The sequence below is a fragment of the Pundamilia nyererei genome, unplaced genomic scaffold, assembly GCF_000239375.1.
Source record: "Pundamilia nyererei isolate P.nyererei 1_Seehausen unplaced genomic scaffold, PunNye1.0 scaffold00006, whole genome shotgun sequence".
NCBI lineage: Eukaryota > Metazoa > Chordata > Actinopteri > Cichliformes > Cichlidae > Pundamilia > Pundamilia nyererei.
In genome coordinates, this window is record NW_005187407.1 from 6,852,686 (window position 1) to 6,875,884 (window position 23,199).

A 23,199-nucleotide genomic window follows, 5' to 3' on the forward strand; every position below is an offset into this window, starting at 1 on the left:
AGCACTTTCCAGTGTCGGTGTTATTTCCTGTAAAAGCACAACAGTGTCACCTGTTTTATGTGTGTATATATATATATATATATGTGTGTGTGTGTGTGTGTGTGTGTGTGTGTGTGTGTGTGCTTCAGTTTGGTAGCTATGGAAATGAGAAGTTGCTTATGGGCTGTTATCTCTTTTGCATTTTGTTGATGGGAAGAGATAAATAGAACAATTTCCCTTTTTGAGGTTGTTGGAACTAAGTCAGCATGTACAGACGGGCAGACCTATGAGGAAGCTGTGGAATTTACTATTTTTCCTTTTCTCGCTTCATCAGCAAATTTAGAGTCCACAACGATACCATTATATAAAACGATTATATTTTTGTCCTCCGCGACGAACAAGCGCCGGAGCTGACGGTACATCGGCACCTCTCCCGTAGCTGCGATGCTCCCAGCAGCGTTACATGTCATGGTCACAGCCTTGCGGAGCTGAAATGGGAGCCACAGCTCCGCTTTGACTCTATGCACAGTGTGTGGGTAATTTGCAGAGAAGTAGAAGGTTGCACACTTCAACAAGCATGTCCTTCATAGATTCGACCTTCTGTTTTTCTTTTTTCTTTTTCTCTTCCTCCGGTCCCTGTGCTCTGCTAGGAAACCAAGTAACCTAGATCATAAAGTAGGGAGAAAAAGAGTGAGTAAGAATGAGAGACAGAGGTAGAAAAAGAGACCGAGAACACGAAACTGCATGACAGACTGGCAGGAGACAGCCACATTATTACACCCTACCACTAACAACACTTAAGAACACACACACAAAAAAAAGAATACAGAACACACTACTTGGATGATGTCATTTTTTTTCTTTCTTTCTTTCTTTTTGTTACCGCAAGCTGATTGTGCTGATTATTGGTGAGCATTGTTTCCCTGTTGATGCTGAGCATCATTAAACAGAGATTGTTCCATTGTAAGTGTTTGTTTAAGCATGGCTGGTTTAATGTTTCCAGGCACTGCCTTTTCACCACAGACACACACACACACACATGCACACACACATGCTGCTCAATGTAAACCTGAGACACAAGCTGTATGTGCCGCATCTATAATTTATGCTACTACTGGGCTTTTGTTTTAAGCCTCGAACGTAAAGACAGCCGTAAACGCAAAAGCGAAACAAAGCACTGAAAATGTGTCCAGTCTCATAAAGAAAAGAAAAACAATACATACATATATATAACGTGTAACGCGCACAACTGCGTAACGCGAGTCTTTTCCACCACACAGCCTGAACTCTTCTGCTCTCACAGAGCGTTACAGTTCCCAGGGGAAGGGTGGTGGCGGTGGGGTGCATGAGGCAAAAGGTTGTATGGAGTGTGGAGGGCGTGTGGCAGCATACGGTACCTACAGATCAGCCTCTGTTTAGGGGAGTGGCCCCACCAAGGCTCGAGCCAGGCCAGACCCAGTCCAAGCCTCTCATTAGTCATCGGCTGGGTGCCGCGCTCCTTTTTGGAGTGGTTAAGGGGGAACTGGTGAGGGTCTGGCTGTTCCACTGTACTCCACTCCCAGCACCATCACAAACCGACCTCATCAAAGTGAGCGCTCGTAATTTGTCACAGAAAGCAGCCAATTAACATATGTTAAGGGAGGAGGGAGGACTAGGAGAAGGGAGGAGAGGGTGAGTGAAAAAAGATAGCGTGTGATTAAAGAGTCTGCACAGCTGCACAACATCAAGATGGCAAAGTGAGGTTTGAAAGAGACCTCAGACCCAGTAATCTGATAAAGCATACTGTTACTTAACCCTCATAAGCAAGAGCAAGAGAGAGGGACAAGGAGAAAGGGGAAGAATGAAATAATAGAGACAAACAAATATTAAATTACTGCTGTGAATCTACAAGCTTTGGCAGAGTGCCTCTGCTCTCAATATGTGGCCGACTGCGAAGGCCGCTCTATCACACAGAGCTGACCACTCCCGCCAAAGCGCCACTGCCGTTTGACCACACTCTATTTTTAGCTCAGCGCTCACCATTGTCTTTGACGTAGCTCACACTTACGCTAGATTCTGCCAGGAATTTTTTTTGTCCTTTTTAACTCTTTGTCTTCCCATGAAACGAAAGCTGTTATTTCATTTATACTTTTTTCTTCTTTTTCTGTCACAAAGTCTCATACCAGTTGCTTACATTCTGACTTGTTTGTTTGCTTTCAAATTCTTGTTCCTCATGGTTGGTTTTAAAACGTGAAGCGCGCCGATATTTATGCATGTGTGAATGCCTGTGTGCGGCTGCATGACTGCGCCTCGGCGAGCGCACGCGCGTTTATGCGTCTGTTGTTGTTGTTGTTGTGGGGATGTCTTGTGAAGTGAGCTGTGTGATATTCTGCCTTGTTGTTGGATACGGTGGCATGCTGAATGCATTAGCAGCGCGCGCTGATGCCATTCTGTGTTCTGTCGTCTTTCAGCCACCTCTGCCTTGTCTCGCTCTCTGCGGCGACTGATCACACGTCTTGACAAGCGAGTTTGGGTCGTCGTCTGCGTCGCCATCTTTTTCTCTACGTGGGCTTCAAGTTTTTTTTGTTTTTTGTCTTTTCGTTTTCCACCGGGGAAAGGAAGAGAAGTGTGGAGTTAGCTTTAAACAAATTTGAATGTTAAGTTGTTGGGGAAATCCCCTGAATAAAAAAAAGACAGAAAACAATTCTTTACTCCTTGTATAGTTACTTGAGAACATTTAATTATAAATTATTTTTTATCATCATCATCTTCATCATTATTATCTCGTTTTTCAATTGAAAATCGGAAATGAAAATGCATAAACGGATGGCAGAAAAGCAGAACAGGCATTCTATATAAATCGTGACTTGCTCCCCCCCTCTCTTCTTTCTCTCTTTTGCACTCTTATCCTTGCCATCGACCATCAGTCGTTATTTATTTATTTTTCCTATTTGGGGAAATAATGGGCTAAAGTGGCGGAGCGGAGGAGCAGAGGAGTGTGGGATGGAGGGACAGTGAACAGAGGGGCAGAGGCGGGTTTGTGTTTTGCTTCGCTGGGCTTGTTTCTTGGTTGGATTTTTCTCCTCTCATCGGCTTCGCGAGCTGGTGGATCAGTGAAGGACCTGGCCGCCTGGAGAAACCACCACCCCCACCCCTCCACCCACTCCCTGCACTCAAATCCCTCTGCTGTGAGCACAGCTGCACCGTTCACATAACCTCGCATGTCCCCCTCCCACCCTACCCCTGCCCCTCACCCCCTTCGCTAATGATAGCAGAGCACGTCCCCTCCGCAAGGCAACAGCTTTTTCCACTTCACGTACATACACACATATTCTGCTGTGCACGCCCTCAAGAGCGCTGGACACATGCATGCACAGACCAACGGGCACGACATGCCCCTTTTTCCTTCTTAAGGTTTTTCCCTTGATTTTTTTTTTCTCATATCATTCAATTCCCCCCACCCTCCACCCCTCCACTCCTTCTCTGCCCTGAGAAAAATCCCCCAGCCTTATGACCCAATGAAGGCCTGAGAACATGCACAAGAAAGCACACACAGATACACACACACACTTAGATGAACCCTTTAACTGCAACTGCCCATTTTTCTCCCTCTGTACAACTTGCCACAGCGAGTGACCTGCATCACAGCTGTGTGTGGGAATCTGAGTAGGAGGGTGTGTTTGTAGGAGGATTGAGTGTGTGAATGTATGTATGAGCACATACCTGGACACGTCAGTGTTCACACCACATATGCTGCGTCTATATTTCTGCATAACTGGCTGGGCTACATGTTCACTATATGTATGTATTATCTGCTGCGGGCCCGCGTGCGTGCACGTAAGCGGCGGAGGAGGGAGGCGAGGGCAGTTCTGGCCTTCTGCAGCACCAACTGTGCATTATCCCAAATAAACAACTCATTACACGTGTATTTAACCAAGGGGAACTGGCGAGTAGTGGAGGCTAATCCCCGTCATCGTTCCCAGCGTTCCTTTTCTGATTAGGCTACAGGGAAGTGGAGCCCAAGAAGGTAGGTTGCTTGGTCGGTGCAGGAGGAGGAAGAGCGAGAGGGTAAGAGAAGAAAGAAAATCATTTAAGTTAACTTCCCACAAGTGCCTTTCTTAGTTATAGTATCCTTTCTCCCTCTCTCTCTCTCTCTGTCTCCTGCTACCCTCTCGCCTTCTCTCCGTTCTTCTCCCTGTGGATTTTGCATTGCTCTTCCTTGTTTTCGACCATCTCTCAGAACTGGGTCATCGACAGATTGTGCGGCACCATTTTGAAGAACATGGGAGGGGAAAAAAAAAAAAAACACGTTCTTGCTGTGAGAACAATCCAAGGTTTCTTTAACAAGTACCCCGCTTATCAAATTAAGCTGTCAAAAGCACATTAATAACAGGCAGCACAATTCTCTTCACAGAGAAAGGGGTGGGGGTGGGGGGGTGGGTGAAAGCGCATTCGGGAAAAAAAAAAGATTTCTCATTCGCTGTGTAAAGAGACAGTCAACCAAGGGCAGTGGAGCTTTTCAAAGATTTCTCCCTCTCTCTTTTTTTGTCCCACTTATAATATGATTATGGGGTCCCTATTATGAGGGGCCAAGATGCAGAGTGTCATTCATTTAAAGGGTGAACAATATCTTGGGTTAGAGTGTAGCAGTGATGACACTCGTGTTTAAAAGAATTACAGATGAAAGAGCATCTCGGGATAATAATGTCGTTTCAAAAGCAAACAATTAGATATGGGCTTGAGGAGCACGATGCCCTGTAAAGAATACCCGAATTAATCAAAAATAAATGTAGTCATCCACCCACAGAAGTGAGACAGTAAAAATGAGTTTGACCCTGGAAAATGTGAATCTTTGAAAACAATAAATGAATGTCAAATGGTAAAATCTAAATAACATCCAGTTTTGCTCCTATAGCTAACCCTATTTATTAAATGCTTTCGTTGCCTTCGCAAATCTGCAGTCGAATGATTCCATAAGAAATTGAGAGTACAATGAGAAGGGAATGAGGATCAGACTCAAAGTTAGGCCCCATAGGCAAGACATAGAAATGAAATCAACAAGACAACTCGGCATTCAGATGACAGATAAGAGAGCAAGCCAGCCAGTGCCCTTCCACACATGAACTAACTGTGGAAAAACCCAGTTCTCACACACTCCCCTTAAAATCTTTACTCTCGACTACATTTGAAAAGAAAAAAAAGGGGGAATTAGCTTGTAGGGTTTCTAATCTGTACGTTACAAAATCTGACAGTGTCAGCTAAGACTTCTCGCACTAAACTGCGAGCCCTTTCTGCGCTTTACTCCAGAGGCTGATTTTCTCACACCCTCATTCTGAGTCCAATCCTGTTTGCACGGGCCCCAGAGGGGCTGCTCTGTCATAGCCTGCAGTGGGCCGGCGGTGGATGGATGTGACGTGGAGGAACTGGGACTCTGCTGTGGGGAGGCTGGAGCCACGGCAGGTATCCCCCGCACTTCCTCAGCTATTTTTAAAACCACGAGTCCGGAGATGGGCCAAAAATAAAACAGAGGCCATTTTGGCCCATGACAATAAAAGCAAATAAAGATCCCTCACTCGCACACGTTAACGCACACGCGCGCGCGAATATGAGAAACACAAAAGTATCCACGCACACCGCCAACAAACAACAACAGATAAGAAGTGAAAAAGGTCTTCACCTGACAATGAAACTATATGTCCTGCTATTGAGCATACACAGATGTGCACATCCGCACATACACAACAGACAAAAGTCAATATCAAGGCTGAGCTATTTCTGTAGAGAGCACTATTTAGGAAGTGCGGGCAAAGTGCCAGTATTCTCCTCAGTATCGTCTGGCTGTCATTGCAGTTATACAAACTCACCTCTTTCCTCTCTCGCCCGCTCCTCACCCTTTCCACCCAACCCCTTGTTCCATTGTCACTGCTCTCTCGCTCTCTCTCTGTGTTGTTCTTATATACACACACACACACACCAAGGTTATTTGTTTTTCCACTGGGTCGAACCACAGTGGCAGGTGAAAGCATCTATTGGCAAGATAAAGAGAGTGGCTGGTGTGAGAGCACAAGGCCTCACTCTGCCCAGCAAACCTTGAAGTGAAGCGCCGGGCTGGAGTTTCAAACAAAGTGCCCCCTCATTCATTATACATGCAACTGCACTGAAAATCTCCTTCCGCAATGCCATCTTCTTCACATCTCTCTCTCTTTCTCTCTCTCTCTCACTTTGCCTCTCCAGGCCTCTCTCTCTCTTTCCCTCTATCTTCTTCCCTCTCTTCTCACATCGGCCCTCTTCGTTTTCTCTCATTTTTTCCAGACAGAGCATCCATAAAGTATGAATAAAATTAATGACATCACGAGCTGCACTTTGGAAGAGCCACTGTAGGAAAAAGCCATACATCACAGTGCAGAAGGAACCGGGCTGAAAAAAGAAGAAGACAGAGAAAGAGAGAGAGAGAAAAGAGTGCGTGAGGTCTACGCTGTTTCACTCTTCACCGCCTCCAGGGCCTTTCCTACTGTGTGCTATAGTGTCTTATTAAGTTTGACTTCAGATGCACATTAGCTGAAAAAGTTTAAACACTTTTATTATTGTTCAGCTTTTTCTGCATTTCTTTGTCCCGCTTTCTCCTTAATTCTTTGGTCAGCTGAGTAAACTACGTTTTCGAAACAGTCCCGTGTTGCACATTATTTCATAGGCTGGCCTTTGGTGTGGGAATGGCACAGATGACAGTGGAAAGAAACACTGGTGTGGGCTTTGGCAGGACACCGGCTGGTTAAGCAGTGTGCTCTGCAGAAAAGGGAGAGCACTGAGAGCATGGATTCTTATTTTTTTTATTTATTCCCCAACTTAGAAAGTGTTAACAGCATTTTCAACGACACAGAGGATCTCCTTATTTTACACAGGTTGTCCAGATTTCTAAAGCTGTGGTGAAAAACAAGCACAAAATTTGAAAAAAGTCTGCGATATTCTTCCTTGGAGCACAAAAAGAGAGACAGACGTATCAGTCGTGCCATCTATTATTGGATATTTACTGTTGCGTTGTTGTATTGGGAAAAAAAAACAGCAACTTCACATAAAAAGCCTGACGGGGTAGAATTCAAGTCCTAATTCCTCTGAATTCGGTGTGAACACAAGATCTGTTATAAATATCCGATCGCGACGTGACGCTCAGCGGCAGCGCGGATGGGGAGCGGTGGCGGCAGCGGCGCGGATTGTGGCAGCCGAGCGAGCAGGGGGTTTCAGATGGATGCGAGCTTGTGTGAGGCCAAGGCACAGAGCTACCTCTGTGCGTCTCACAGGACTCTGTTGCACAATGACTCGGCTATGTTGCAGTTGTGACAAAGATAAATTACAGCGACTGGAAAACATTTCTACATTTTTTTTCCTCACTCTCCCCATCCCTACACCTTCTTTTTTTTTTTTCCTTTTTTCTTTTTTTTTTCTTGGCATTGGGTGGATTCCAAATGCGTCCCACACCAAAGGAATATGGTGAAGGCGGGTGGGGGCATCTCTCTCTGAAATAATATTAGGGCGTAAGAAGTTGCTCCTAACTATTTACGGGTCAGGAGCAGGGTTTAATCAAAGAAAATGCCTTTGGCTGCTACATTTCCATAAACAGACAGGAAACACTTCTCTGACAAACTGGCTTCTAAAAAATCTGTCAGATAAATTCTGGTTTCGCCACGTAACGGTTCAAGTCAGCATTACAGATGTCATGTTTGCGTTACCCCTAAAACTGTCTGCGCTGTGCAGGAAAAGAAGAAGAAAAACTCTCTCAGGATTGAAAGTTGGGTAACTCTTGGGAAGTTAATGTGCCAGTTTATAAGCCTGAAAACTCTCATTTAACTCTCATTTGAACATTTAAGTCTTGATGTTGGAGGCTTTCAACCTAATTGGAATGATCTCATGTTTGGACAAAGAAACCCAAACTCTGCTCTACTCTAAATGTTTCTCTTTGTCTTATCATTCAGACTCCTCTGCTCCTGCACTCCTCCAGCCTTCTCGCCTCCCGGGCCTCTCTCTCTTTCTCTCTCCCTGTCCAAATATTTCAGACAGCAGGCCTCAAGTATGGTGAGGTGTTTTGGGTGTCTCTTTAGGTGGGCTGCAGCTGATGATATGATTGTGCGGTCAGCACTGCCGAGCACAGACCACCCAGCAGGCTGCTGCCGTAATAATGGCCAACAGGCCAGGCAGGAAACAGGAAACAGGATGAAGAAGGGCAGGACATCCTGTTCATCTAGATCACTGTGTTAAACATGACATCACGAACGCATCGACATCTTAACGGAGGGTTACCTGAGCGGAGGCCGAACACTTTGTCGGCGTGCTCTTAACTAACCTCTGCTCAAATAAATTTCCATCTGCGTTCTCTCTGCGCGCGTATCTCTCTCTGTTTTCATGTGCATCTGTCTTCTCAGTTTGCCTTTTCAGCCCTCACACTGACACTGTTTTCCAGACTGCTCCATCATCGCAGACATCAAATCCTACCCTCTTCAGTGTGAGAATAAAGGAGAAAAAGAAAAACAAGCATTTTCATTTGAATATACACCAGCAACAACCTCACAAAACTCAGACGAAGGGAAAAAAAACAAAAAAACACGTACGCACACAAAAGCACAAAGATTCCAGCGCACGAATACACAGAGACAAGACGCAAAGTTGAAAACGCACACACACACACCTCCCAGACACACAGCACACACTGACAGACAAACACACAAAAGAAACAGCAAACACAAAGCACAGCACAGCCAGAAGTCTACTTTATGCAGAAATATTCTAAAGTGTGTTTTACAATACAATTAAACATCAAAGGCTGATATATTCCTCTGTGATCTTTAACACCCCAGTGAACAAACCCCACACACCCCCATCCACTTACAGCATACAGAGAAAGTTGCTGAACGTCACTGCTAATTACTAGATAGAGACAGAAGAATACTTTGCATCATTATGCAAAAACCAGGACATATTCAAATATATGCATTCAATCCACCAAAAAACCATTCAAGGACTGCATTATTTACTTTTTGATTTTTGTGTGTGTGCGTGTGTGTGTATGTGTGTGCGTGTGCGTGTGGTAAGTTTTATGAGTAATTGCAGCTCTTATGAGAAGATACACAGACAGTGCTCCTAAGGCAAAGATGCATTTGGATAAACATTTCTAACACGCACAACAGTTAGGACAATGAAAGCGAGATCTGCTGAAGACGAGTAAGTAAACACATGGTGAGGTTGAGCCCTGCGTATTTCACTGCTACTATAAAACGTATGAAAAGAGAAAAAAAAGAAAGAAAAAAAGAGAAAAAAAGGAGACTATTCCTCCCATGCAGCAACTAGAGAACACCTGCCATGTGCAATAAACAGGAATGCAAGAAGCCTTTAAGTTATTATAAAACATAAGCATTTTCATCTGCTTATAAATTGGCAAGAAGAATTGTTTTCTCAACAAATGCCTTAATATTTCTGTTATTTATGCGAGGCAAATTTTACTACACACACAGCCTGCACTTTATTGCGTTACATATGCTGCTAAACCAATTAAACGTTTTCACATGCGGGATACACAAGGTCGTCTCGCAGCATTTTAAGACGTTTTCTTACGTTATGAAGCATTGCATGTGAGGCAAATACAAATGTCTACATCTGAGTCTTATATCAGCCTCTCATTTGAGCCAAAGGGCATGAAGTCCACTTAAGAGTTCTTCAATATCTACCTCACGATCTTGCCAACCGGCAATCTGCAAATGAATGTTTTACTGATGTTTAACTGAGTAAACTCTGCAAACTTCTTCCAAAATATTTGAAGCCATTAGTGAAAAAAAACAAAAACTTTAAAGCACAGCTAAAGGGGCTTTTAAACTGTTTGCTTAAACATAAATACATTGGTTGTCTCCATTAAGGAAAAATGTTTTCATAGATCTGGTTTTCCATAAGGTGGGGATCTTTGAAATGTGCCTCTTGTACAGTATTAAATGTCTATGTGAGCAGAGATCAGGGAGCACAGTGGTATAGTTTACACCTTTTTCCCCCCTGAAGATGGAAACTTGGTAGCAGGAATAGAAGTTACCACCAGTAAAACTAATTTATGGGTGTTAAATTACACATTTATAAGCAATATATTAGGCATTTCAAATGACAAATATTTGCTAATTATGCTGATTTTGTTGCAGTGCCTTGAAAACACATGGAATTACCCTGACCGTGGCATACAATGTGTTCCCTTCCTTCACTTAACTAAAGCTTTACTGAGCCCCTGGCGTACAGCAAAGTGCCCTGACAATCGGCTCAATGCCCTGGCCAATCACAGAGACACGTGACCTTCTAATCCCTCTCTGTGAGAAGGGTAAGAGTGTGTTGTCGCTGTTGGTTTTGTGAATCAGCGCCTAAAATCCCAAATGATTTGTCAAGATGGAGAGGTCTTAAGAGAATAAGAGAAACAAAAGCAGCGCAGGCCAAATAGTGTGGGTGTTGATGCATGTGTGTAAAAGTGTGTGTGTAAAGAGGGAGAGAGAGAGCGAGAGAGAGAAAGGAGACAGAACATGCTTTTGTGCACCTGTGTGTGTTTGCGCACGACTGCATACAAGTGTCCGTGTGTGTGTGTGTGTGTGTGTGTGTGTGTGTCCGTGTGTGTGTAGAGGGTCTCTTAGATTACAGAGCTTGGCTGACAGACTTCTCAGTGTGTAATCGTGGGTCCACATGCAAGTGCTCACCTTCCTCTGAGCGGATTAACCTATCGCTAAATCCCAAGAGAGCAACAGGCCAGACAGGCCACATAGAACAACTTCATTGACGATAGTCAGAAAAGGAAAGCCACACTTATGATGTTGTTTTCTAAAAAAAATATAAATGAATGCACTCTGACTTTTTTAAGACTAAAAAGTTCACATAAAAGTTTAATAAAGGGTTACTGGACAACTGGACACCACGTTCCCTTCAGAAGTTCTTAAAAATCTTAAAAATTACATACGCCTTAAAACACGGAGCATCTCTCTTTTTTTTCCTGAAAGTGAACTGAGAAATGCAGTCAAGCGGTACGCAGTGTGTTTTAAACGCACACATTAAATAAGCTGGTATACAGCTACACACAGAAACACTTTTACCATTCTGTAAGTGCCTTAAAATACCTCATTTACATAGCTGTTATTTTAAAATTAATTTAATAGTTTAATGAATCTCAAAATATTCTCTAAAAGTTACATTAATTATATTTAATTTCAAGCAGTTATCACTATATTAAAGCCCTGTTCATTTCTTACTTTTTTATATAATTTATTTCACAGACAAAACTGTGTTTCAGCTTAAGAACTAATTCAGCTCAATATAAGTAAAGAGATAAACGTTTATCCTCACATTTGGCATACGTTTTTTTGTCCACAGCCAACTCAATCCCAAAATCTATCTAAATGAAAATGAAATGTATAATAGTAATTTTAAATGTCACTGCAAGCCCGAGTTTCTCTGCACATTACATGGTGGGCCTCGTGTCCGCACACTTTAAGTGTAAAACAAAGAATCCATTTTTAGCTCCAAAGCTGAAACCTGAGAAAAGTTGCCACAAGTTAATTGTAGCCTCGTGATTTTTCCTCTCATCGCAACAGGTTTAGTTGAGCAACGTGAGGCTTAACCAAACTCGCAATATGAATTTAATCATACTTGCTCTCTTGTAATAAGTCAGTCTCAGTCACAAAGGCACAGAGAAGAAATTATAGTTGAGCCCGAACAGCCAAACCTCCTGTAAAACACTGATTTACAGCACAGTCCGCCGTGTCGCTCATCTACATAAATTTACATCCAAATAAGTGTAAAAGAATGTTTTCCCCTGTATTGCAGCGATGATATGATTAGCTATTTATTTAATAATTATCAAAGCTTCCTACATAATATACCGGTTTAAAGTTTAGCACGGCATAATTGCCATCAGTTCACCTCAGTTTAGAACGTTTATTTCGTGCGCAAAGAATATCCACAAACTAGGATCACTGTTTCCCTAATCTGTTGCTTTGATGGAAATCTGAGATGTAAAAACTTGTGCATCTCCTTTTGCCTTTGTCATTTTGTTTGAGGTAGACTGAACGCTACATTTTACAACCCAAATGTAACTTTTCATATGCCACCCTGCCCAAAGGCGCAAAAAGGGGGCATAAAGTATAGTGTTAATGTGACCAGCCTGTTCACTGGCTTCTGGACTGTGCGCCTGCATGTGGACGCGAGAAAGCTGCACAAGGTCGACACAGCAGTGACACCTAAAATCACCACACGGATCTCCTAATACACCATAACCAGTGATTTGATGTCGCTCGGTAACTATATTACATTGCTGTTACCGGCACGAGTCGAAAGGGGGTCACAACAAATCAATACACGCAGTTGCTGTACTTTGTCAGGGGAGACAACGCGCATCAAACTAGACCCTCAAGTTTCCCCTTACGGAACATTTCAAATAAAATAAACAATAATTTTTTAAAGAACCATACGATGGAGTGAGGTGTTTGCCAGTGAGTGCCAAGTGGTGCAAGTGCGGTACTTACTTTATCTGAAATCTTGTCCCGAGTGAAGCGAGAGAAGGCTACAACAAGCGGTCCGCCGGGTGTTTGGTCCGGCCGTTTGACAGGAAGGTTGGAGCCGCTGCTTGATGGGGGACGGAGTTCGCCGAGACGCACTTAAAATCCAGGAGCGCAACTAAGCAGGAGGACGGCGCCGAGAGGAAAAAAAAGTAACCTACAATACGTGGTATGAGTCCCTATAATGTCAGAGAAAACTACCCCTCTCTCTCTCTCTCTCTCTCCCCCCCCTCTCTCTCTCTCTCTCTCTCTCTCTGATCCGACAGAGCTCGCTCAGGAGGCGCTGAGGACGCACCGTCTGGTCTGCTAGTGCGTAGTACCGGTGAGCGGCGAGGGACTCGGTGGAGCGGCTGTGTTGGAGGTGGTGCCGGTATTAGTACTGGACGTCTGAAGCTTAATAGTGATGTTGCGAAGCTGTTTCTGTTCCTCCCCACAATCCCGACCAAGTCTTTCCCTAAACCTTCTGCTCTCCTGCGTGAAGAAATAATCGATTTTTTCCTCTCTACCCCTTTTCTTTTTTTAAAAAAAAAACTCCTGAAAGGGGGCGGTCTCACATTTCCCAACTCCACTTTTAATAAACGAGGCAAGGCTCTTAACGCTTTATTATCGCGCCAGGCCCGACGGAGTGGACACAATTAGTGCTGAGAGAGGACCGCTAGAGGAGGAGGAGGAGGATGAAGATGGGGCATGTGTTCTTTAACTAATGATGTCACGGAGAGCACCCCGAGGTCTGCAGGCGACAGCATGCGATGAAACCCGTACCGCGAAAGTTGTGTTTCGCTCAGGCAGGTTAAGTTTCCAGCCTCTTGTTTCATGCGAGTCACATCAGATGCCAAGTACACCAAAACTTAAGTCTGTCGTAGCAAGAAGCAAAACACTTCAGCGTGTTTCAGCACCTTTAGTTTTTTGTTTTTTTTTTAGAAAATATTTCAAAAACGACACCATTTTCTACAAACACACACTCACAGATGATCCAACATCACTCATTATTTTAACAATAAGAGTTTAAGATTAATTATCACATTAAATGACATGATTCTTCCCTCAATGCGATTTTGCTGGAAAAGTAGGAGCAACTTTAGCAACTCCCGAATAATGCCATTTTCTAATTCTCAACAATTCCTTGGATGTCTGCTCTGCCTCCTTTCTCAGACGCTGCAACACTTTTGCACATGCTGCACCCCGCCAATCATTCTTAGGGACCCAGCTATCTCCTACAGATAAGCCCTGACAGAGACAGTAAGCATTGGGGAATTGCCAAGCCTTTATCCGTCCAACCAAATGATTTCAAAACATCCACTCTATTAGTGTGAAGATAACAATTAGAACAGCAAGTTTGCCACTTCAGATAAGACACAGACAGGCAGTGCACTGGCTCTCTGTACAGAGATGTATACCAGATAGGCCTCATAATACCAGAGTTCTATTATACTCACATTATATGGGTGCCGTATCACGGTTTTAGGATTTTTAATGGCTGCCCTGAATGGAGCTTGTTACGCTACAATACACCGTTAGGCCCCATTGTTGACTTTATATCAATTTAACATTGAAAAAGGGAAAACATTATCACAGGCTTCCAAAAGTTTCTTCCATCCTGATATTTTAACAAACCAAAAAAAAAAAAAACCCCAAAAAACACTTGTGGTCTATATACAGTTAAACAGCAAACCCCTTTCTCTTTATTAGCTTTGCACTGTAAAAGCAATACAGACTGCGTGCTGTGTAAATAGACGCCGAGTGACTCCATAATCTTCCCTTTTGAAGTTCACCTACAACGCATAAGCTATGCAAGCAGTCAGCCACCCAGTCAATCAGTTATTCAGTCAGTGAGGGTAGGAAATGGTAAGACATCAAGTAATAAATAAATCAAGCTGGCTAATCTGCTTGACGGGTGAACATTACAGCCTGTAACCGAAGCCGCTGGTGTCTGATGACTCTGAATGCCACCTTCACATCACCTGACCCTTTAATCTTTAATAGCATTTCCTCTGGTCCCTAGACCTCCATACTAATCAATAAGGCGCTGTTGGACACAGCAAGTTCATAAACGCGACACGGCAGATATCAACGGCGTTACATGTCAGCATGTATGAAACGGCGAGTTCACAGAGTCACAGTTTCAACAGACATGATTTCCTCCTTTCAGACTTCTTCTGGTGCTCGCACCTGACAGTTGCAGTAAGTCTCCAAAATATATGGATAGCTGTGGGTGCTTATGTGGTTGTACATACCACATGCAGTGTTCCTTCTACTTCTTCTTCTTCTTCTGTTCGTGCCCTCCCTCTTGTAGCTTTCTATGCTGTTTGCGAGAAGCTCACTGAAGAGGTCCTTTCAGTGTTCCCAGTGCTTGAGGTCGTCATTTGGTTAGCACCTGAGAGGAGAAGCAAAGTAGGCAGGCACGGTGAGAAGAAGAGTGAACCTGCCAGTGAAGTGCTTACTGCTTCTGTGTAAGAGTAGGCACTTGCACATAGTGTGCAAAGATCTATGTTAACATCTGTGTAACGTGTGTGTGTGTGTGTGTGTGTGTGTGTATGATAGCCATGTGAAACAGAGAAAAAAATGGGGGGATGTGGAATACATTTGAATGGTGAAAAATCATTAAATGAGGCAAACACTGGCTCATGCTTATTCATAAATGACTGACTTGTCTACGGGGATAAACCTATGGTGAAACCATACTAACAGCCTCCCTCAGTTCTCATACATTTAATGCAAAATAGGGAAGACCTGCTGTATATTTTGCTCTTGAGACTACTGAGCACAGGGCTAAGGCTAAATATCTATATCTATATGTATTATATACAGCATTATAACCAGGCTGATATTAATCCACATTGCAGAGCTGAAGGTGTGCCACATTGTGCTATTAAAACTGATAAATTTAGAGTTAGTTACACAATGACTGTGTGCAAATAAGCAGAGCGCGTCGTAAGTTAAATATTATATGTTTTGGCATTTGTGTTATCTTAAGACAAACTATTTTCTCATTAATCAAAATGAGCGAAATTATTAGTTTCTTGCCATCTGAAACTTTCCCAGACCTACTCATTAGCCATTGTCCCTCCCTCCTACATGAATCCTGAACTTGTGTTCTGAGGAGTGTGTTTGCGAGTGTGTTGGAGTGTGGGTTGACAGTCTCATCAAAGCCTGGTGGAGGAAAAAAAATCAGTTTAAGAGTTTGCCAAACAATTATGTAATTTCAAAATATGTCACAGTGTGCATAAACACACACTTTAGGCTTTCGGGTAAATTCAGTTTCGTGAGGTTTGGCTTCGGCTGTGCATAAAAAGTGAAACAGGGGAAACTGCGACTGGATCTTAAGTCAAACATATAAGTGCGGTTTGCTGATATTGATCTTGGTTGGATTGTTTCTTAAGCCTCTCCTGGCAGCCACTTCACAGCATGTGTCACACGCACGCACCGAACGCACACGTGCAGAACAGCTTGCCTAAAAATGTATGTGTGCGCGCACGCCCGTTTGTTTTTGGTAACAGAGGGAGAAAGAAAGAAATGCCTCTCTCAAGCAAAAGATAAACACAAACACATTTCCAGGGCAAACAAGAACAGCCCGGGCTCAGTGCAATCTGTTGTCGATCATGCTCACGTGAAAACACAATCTGCCTGTCACAGTAGATGATGTTGTCAAGCGCTCTGCCTCACTGCTCCTGAGAATTAGCCAGCGATTACAGAAGCACTACGAAACACACAGAGTATTTGTTGTATGTCGGATATGTCTGAAGATGCTTGCAGCTTTATTTGGTATTTACCGCTTTCTCTTCCTGCACTCGTTCCCTAATGAATTTTAGACACGTTTGTTTTTTTGACAATAGATTGATGCTACATGATGTGACGACCAAAGGCTTCACAGAAAGCACAGAAAGACCTGCAGGCCAATTTAACTCACATGCTCAGCTGGGAATCCACAGATCTCACTTTTGCAGGTGGAGATGTCTTATGGGTGTTTCAAGGGCAATCACAGCAACATTTTTTGACTCGGTATATTATGCTAAAAATTCAATGCATATTTATTTTAAAAAAATAATTTTTTTATTATTCTTATTCAGCCTTATTGAAATGCATCACATATTATGTATCATTATAGTTAGGGTTATGGCAAACCTAGATTGATTAAAGAAATTTGGAAAAAAACAAACAAAAAACTGTATAATAATTAAAACGTTATTCATAATTGTGAATCATTTGCACGTGCTATGTGTATGTAATGTGACAGTATACATTCAAGAGCACAAATATCGAGGAATCCATAACATGGTCCGTTATTTTATACAATTATTAAACTATAACGTCATTCATTCTTTGTTCATTTGAAATCCTAGTATCTAAGCCATGCAGTTCTCACTCAGCCTCAACATCTGGGCTCTGTTCTCAGGAAAAACACACCTGCTTTAGAAAATGAGAGACATTCCCCCGCTGATCTGTGTTTGGTCTTTGGGTAAGTCATCTAAAGCGTGGTATTATAAATAATTTGAAGCTCCTTATTAATAAGTATTATAATGAAACTCACAGGGCAATATCATCAGTAATTATAGTCGAAGGAATTGTACTACAGTACTTTATAATTAAGGGAGCAAAGGTTAGAAAATCAGGTTTAATTAACTGAAATCATATTTCTCCTTGTTATAATATATATAAAACAAAGAGAGTCATATAACCATGAGGAAGTATTTATTTGCACTTACGAATGTTTTTTTTAAAATTTTATATGTGAACATGCAATTCAGCTATTAGGCAATATCTCCTTGTTCATTTTATTTCTGAAAGAAAGCAGCGACGCAGTTCTGCCTTAACTTGGCACTCATGCCTCGAGGTATTTTGCCTCTGCAAGAATCAGTTGTATGCAAATGTAAAAAGACTTGATCAAGATACACATATCATATATTCATTTCATCTACATCATAACTTTAGGTCACTATTGTATCACTTTACAAGAAAACAGATTTTTAAAAACTGTTGTGTCAAATATTTCTACATCCTGTAGTTTTACTTGTTATATCTTGAAATGTAATAAATAACAAGAGAAGTGACCTGATATATTTCAGTGAAACTGTATACGGTTTTAATTTTAATAACACATTTTTTTTTCTACCATGTGGCTACATCTTTAATAATATCTATCATCCAAAACTGCAATGGCTACATAACAAGCCCTTAACAAGCAGTGTCAGTCAGAGACAGCTCGGGTGATTTGCATGTGTTGCGTTTAACCAACACTATTCTGTCTGTACACCTTTCCTGCATTATGGATGAGGCACAAGCTGAACAACAAATTCTCCCTTTGTTCTTCTTGATTCTCTGGTTACATCACAGGAAAAGCTCCATGGTCCTGTCTGTGACTGCAATGGCGCACTGAGACACAGCGATGCTGGGCGCGCTGTTAATCAGACCTGTTGCTTCTTCGCTTTGTTATATCGCATCTACGTGGGCTTTTCGACACGCAGAGACACAGACCACAAAGCAAGCACGTCTTCCACATATTTAATTCGAAAAACTAACCGTGCCACCTGTCGAATGGATGATAATAAACAATTTCAATAAGATGATCACATTGGGAAGAAAATAAAAATAGCTCACGTCGACTACAGAGGTGATTATTCAGCCTTGATACCTGCAAATTGACTGCCTGCTTATTTTATTTACAATCAAAATGCTTTAATGTCACATATATCATTAATGTGACAGGTGCCATCAGTGTGTGCCATCTGCTATATATGAACAACACAGTGTACAGGCACTGCAATTAAGTGTGCTGCCTGCAGGGGAGGTCTGCACCCTTCTTAGGGGAATGGAGAAGTTTAGCACAGGGGTTCACTGGAGGTGTTCTCTGTGCCCCAAAGTTTAACCAACTTTTTACCCTAAACTACTTCAACACAGTCGTCTGTTTAGGCATTTTAGCCAAGTATTTAAAAAAACAAAACAAATATTAAATATCTCTAACCGCTATCCCACAAATATTTTAATTGTTTTTAATTTACTTCCTTCATTATTCTAATCCCTGGTGGTTTTTTCTCTCCCACCTCCTCCTCTCCCCGTGTCTTCTTTGTGCTTAACTGCCACGCTTACTGTCTGTATATCAAGGGCTCAAAGTTCTCTTTGTCTCCAGCAGATTGCTTCGCGAGAGGGAGGGAAAAGAAACTCACTTTCTGCTAATGATTTTTCCTCATTTTGAATGGTTGGAAAGTAATTCCCTATGAACTGCTCCAACAAAGGCACAGTTATTCCATTGTTCTTGCTGCCCTTTCTCTAATTGTGCCTATAAAAGAGAGATGCCAGTGATACTTTTTTTTTATGTCTCAGTTCAAGGGGTGCCCACCGGTGTTTCCTGAAGTGGTGCAAAAGCTGTTTCTGAAACAACATTATTAGTGTTAAATGTGCGGCAGTGGAACAGAGCCCACGTCTGAGCAAAGTGCCATGATCAACATGTCAAAGAAGAAATGCAGACTTAAATTACAGCTGAAGTTTGGCTTTGTTATGTATTTGTAAATAATATTGAGCGTAACATGTGATGGGAGACAGCTGTTTCTTTCTTATTTAACCATCAACTATGGTTTCTTTAAACCACATCCATGATCGCTCCCTAAACTTAAGCGCATTTTAGAAAGGAACTGGCAAAACTTGTTCTGCTGACAAAGGAGGCAAATCAGAAAGCATTAATACGGGTCACTGGCATTGGTGGTTTAATTAGAGGCAGCAGAAGCAATATAGTTACATGCTGAGCAATAAAAGCAGTTTTTAATACTGAAGAATAAGTAAAGTTACATTATTTTTAACAGAATATTACAATATAAAGAGTAATATAAAGATGATCGTTTGTAAAAAGTTGCACTTACACTTCCTGAATAACAAAAACCAGCTGCAATGCATCCAACTATAGCATGAAAGTCTGCAGTTAGCTTTGTTTTGATTTCCCATAATAACTATTACACAGCAAAAGTCCCTCCTGCAGCTGTTGACCTCAGCCAATTCTCTTGACAATTAACAATCATTCAGCATGGCTCTGCAACTTCTCCCACACTCTCACCAAGCAGCTGATAGTGTCTCACTGCGAAGAAAAGCAACTAGAGTGGAATACGTTGCGTATCTAAACGAGGATTTCCCAGCTCAGATGTATGAGAGCGAGGCCGACCATCGGCGCAGACCTGTGTTACACAGTAGAGCTTGGCAGACGAGCGGCGATGTCTAAAGCTCTTTGTGCCTCCAGGATCACCCCCAACTCATTCTTATTCAGACATGATCAGAGGAGAGGCAGGCAACTGAGATTAGCTGCAGATCAAAAGAGCTGCCTAGCGCCAGCGCTCGTGTTTTGTAGATTTAGGCGGCCCCGGCACACAAGCATTGTATCATGGCGGCGGAGCGTCATACTGTTTTCTGGCCTTGACAGTGCTCAGGGGGTTAGAAGGAAACAGAGTTTTTAAACAGAAGGATGGACCGCTGCTGGAAGTCTTCCAAAATTAAATAATAAAGATAATAAAAAGGGGAATGAAAAGGAAAAAAATAAGAGCAGAATTACTACGCTGTTACTGTAAGCCATTACAGAACCAAGGTACTTCATGCATCACAATTGAAATCACTCCCATATGTGTAATTGGTCTTGGTTCAGTTCTAATTTGTTTTAAAAATGAAATGCACTTTCTACAGTAACATAGTTTCAGTAACTCGGGAGCATCTGGATCAGTGGTGCCACAAAATAACCATGGAAACTAAATACTACCAATGCTTTCTGTCAGCAGCAGCTACACAGTAACAACAAATCAGCAAATTACTTCTACAGTGCATCTTAACGTTCCCTCTAATTTATACAAAGACACTGTGACACAGTGGAAACCACAAAATGCATATCTGCATTGAATTACCTTCCACTTAACACCAGACAAAGTGAAACACTGAAACTAAAAGCTACATTTTTAGGGAAAATTTGTGCTTGTATTATCACTGACCAAACTTTGACATTCACATTTGAGACATTACCATTTAAGTTAAAAATGTATTAATAATTATAATTTACTTACTATTCATGCAACACAAAAAACAAAACAAAACAAAACAAAAAACTGGAAGCAACAATGAAACCAATAGCTGACTTGGAAGGTGGAAAGACAGGATGAGGTGAGTTTCAAAGGCAGAGAGGCAACTGTACAAGAGCGCTCACCACCCTACGGAGAAAGAAAACAGTGCGTTTCCTCAACTCCGCTGACCATCAAAGCCATGGAATTCAGGGGCAGAGAAGCAGTAAAGTAAGGACTGCACTGTTCCTGTAAACTGGGTCAAAGTTTCTACTGTTCTGCTTTTTGGGTGAATAATATGACATGTGTGCATGTGTACTTCTCAAGTTTAGATGTATATTAAAAATGAAAAATAAAACTGTTTTCATTTTCAAGTAGGAGTATAATAAAGTTTTATATCCACTGTCTGTGTCAACAGTTGACTTAGTAACGATTTTAATAAATAGTCTAAAATACCCTGAACTTCAAATTTAAAGATATGAAATTTATAAGCATCAACAAATTTAAATCTAATGTGGAAACAAACTTAAAAAATAAAAGCCTTTTACGCAGTTTGGGACAAATGACATATTCTTACATCCTCTGGTGAAGAATAGTCCCCTTTCTGTCAATCAAAAGTTTGTCCAGTATGTCTTCCTTAGACACCAAAATGGGAAACACACGTTTCATCTGAAGTATGTATTTGCATCTAGTGCAGCCACCTTGAGGGAATGAGTCATTTCTAAAGCAAACAACACTTTAAGGCCACGCTCTTTCTTTCACTGATAATTCCAGATCGTGCAATGAGATGTTCTGAGCAATTACCCATAACGGTACAAGTAACCTAAACTGACTGTGAAGAATTAGAAACTGAGAAACAGCACAATATAAAGTTCCACTTTACTGACTTTAACCATTTTTCTTGCCTTGGAGACATAAAAATGTACACTCTTAAAACTAAACACACACACACGCACTTCCAGGAGCCTCAATCAGCTATTCCCCAAGTGCTCAACAGAGGTGATTGGCACCAGCTGGGACCTCGCTCCTCCTACAACACTGTTTGAGATTTTTTCTCTTTTTTTTTTTTTTGGTGTCTTTCTACTTTTTCAGGAGCAGGGAAATCTAAATGTAAACAGCAGTTAAGTAGATATTCTAGCCTTGTTCATACTGGTATAGGCACTTCTGTGTTGGGTTACATGACAAAGACATCATTCACTAAATCCTGCGAAGCTATAATGAAACAATTAGGCAATGCGGCTGCAAAATAAATTTCAGAATGGTTTAAATTGTGCAGCTCAGATATCCAAATTATGGCTTAATCTGTTAAACATGTCATGACCTGCTGTGCAAAGTGTTTGAAGTTCTGACAGAGACAGGTTTTCCACTAAGAGAATGAGATTCAGACTAGAGGGTGGAAAAAAAAGTGGAATAGGTGTAATTTATAAACTCACCCGTGCCTTTTTTCTGCTTCTCCAGGAAGCTACACCCTCCAGCACCAGCTGAGGCCCGACTGAATCAAACAGGTAAAAAAAAGTTGAAAAAGAGAAAAAAACAAACAAACGTGATAATGGATAAAAAGAAAACAAAAGGCCACAAATGACCTTAAATAGATGTCCTGCATGTAATAAAGCCAGACCAGCTGGCTTTGAATAGAACCCCCAATTTGGGTTGTCTGTTTGCCCCCGGTCTCTGACTGAACTGAAACCAGGTCCGGTTCTTTCCAACCATCTCTACCACCCCTACCCCTCTATCCCAGCTGAATCCACCTGCCCCTATCACTCTTGGGTAAATATAGCCTTCTGAGGGATCAGTGTCACCCCCCACCCCCCATTTCCCCTGATGCATACACATGCCCCAGACCTTTGTCAGCACTGGCATATAAGCCCTACCAAGAATGCTGCCACCTCCACAGTGGCAAAAAAAAGACTCCCCTTTTTGCCCCTTCACATATCCACAGTTCTGCTGCACACAAACTTTCAATATCCTCTTTTAATCTTTCTTAAAAGTATGCGTATATATACATATACTGTATAACTTTACATAACAAATACTCCTACTCTTTGCATAACCAATCTGTGTAATTGTGCAAATAAATGAGCCACTGGAAGGGATTTGTCAGCATTGATAGCATCTTGTCCAATGTCAAAATACCAGGTGCAGTGGTATACACCTATAATTTCGTAATTATAAGCTCATTTAGCTGAGTTTATCTATGACTAAAATCCACCTACAGTCTTGTTTTTTTTTAAAGAAACATATTACTCAGGAAATGTTTCTCCTTTTCATTGCTACCTGATAAAAATCATACATCTTCATCCAAAAGAAAACTTCTGAATTTCCCAAAGCCGCTGGCATCCAGACTGTAAGCCATTTTCCCTTCTAAATGATACATTCAGTAGGGTGTAGGAATCAACAAGCTTAAATCATAACATCCCCTGTGACTGTTTGTACATTAGCTGAGTTTTGCGGGGGTGGCACAGGGGTAATTGTAATTTTATCACAAATTTTCCAGTCACGCTCTCATACCTGATGCCAAAATCTAATGTAGATAATGACAGAACAATACACCTAAATTAGTGTTTTATATATCCCTCTTAAGTCAACCAATTTGCTAATGTGGAGACTGATGGCACAAAGGAAAGATGAGTAGACTATAGATTGGTATTTTCCCAGAA

At 41.8% G+C, this 23,199-nt stretch overlaps 1 protein-coding gene across 12 annotated transcripts in view; it reads right to left on the reverse strand.

Moving 5' to 3' along the window:
* The window catches only part of mef2cb (myocyte enhancer factor 2cb), a 69,111-nt gene extending 46,844 nt beyond the window's left edge, over nucleotides 1-22,267 (reverse strand). For 10 of the 12 annotated variants that reach the window (XM_013914463.1, XM_013914458.1, XM_005722330.1 and 7 more), the window contains exons 1-2: nucleotides 21,976-22,267; nucleotides 14,753-14,892 (exon numbers count right to left, since the gene is read on the reverse strand). The gene's annotated coding sequence lies outside the window, so the exon portion shown is untranslated. Of the gene's footprint in view, nucleotides 1-12,485; nucleotides 13,001-14,752; nucleotides 14,893-21,975 lie in introns of those variants that run through there. The other 2 variants (XM_013914443.1, XM_005722325.1) reach the window with 2 other exon arrangements.
* Nucleotides 22,268-23,199: the final 932 nt, after the last annotated feature.